The sequence below is a fragment of the Propithecus coquereli genome, unplaced genomic scaffold (genome assembly GCF_000956105.1).
Source record: "Propithecus coquereli isolate 6110/MARCELLA unplaced genomic scaffold, Pcoq_1.0 Scaffold732, whole genome shotgun sequence".
Taxonomy (NCBI): domain Eukaryota; kingdom Metazoa; phylum Chordata; class Mammalia; order Primates; family Indriidae; genus Propithecus; species Propithecus coquereli.
In genome coordinates, this window is record NW_012153419.1 from 5,580 (window position 1) to 6,030 (window position 451).

Genomic DNA, 451 nt, shown 5'->3' on the forward strand with positions numbered 1-451 from the left:
TGCCTTTTGTTTGTCTTCCTTGCCTCTCTTTTCATTCTCATATTTTACTTCCTTGAACATATAAGAATACATTTCTAACAGCTGTTTTAACAGATTTGTCTACTAATCTAGCATCTATATCATTTATGTATCATTTTAGTTGATTTTCTTCTTTTTATGGATCATATTTTTGTGCTTATTTACTGATAATTTTTATTTGGTGGCTGGCATTGATAATTTTATATTTTGGGGTGCTGGATATTTTAGCATTCTTTTACTTTGTTTTATAGATATAGTTGAGTTACTTGGAAAAACTTTTTTCTTCTAGAGGCTTGCTTTTAGGATCTTCTATGTGGATCCAGAAAAACCTTCACTCTAGTGTTAATTTATCTCCATTATTGAGGCAATATTTTTCTAAGGACATAACTTAAAGCGCTGTGTTTAGGAGGTCTTTCTACTCTGGATAGTTGAG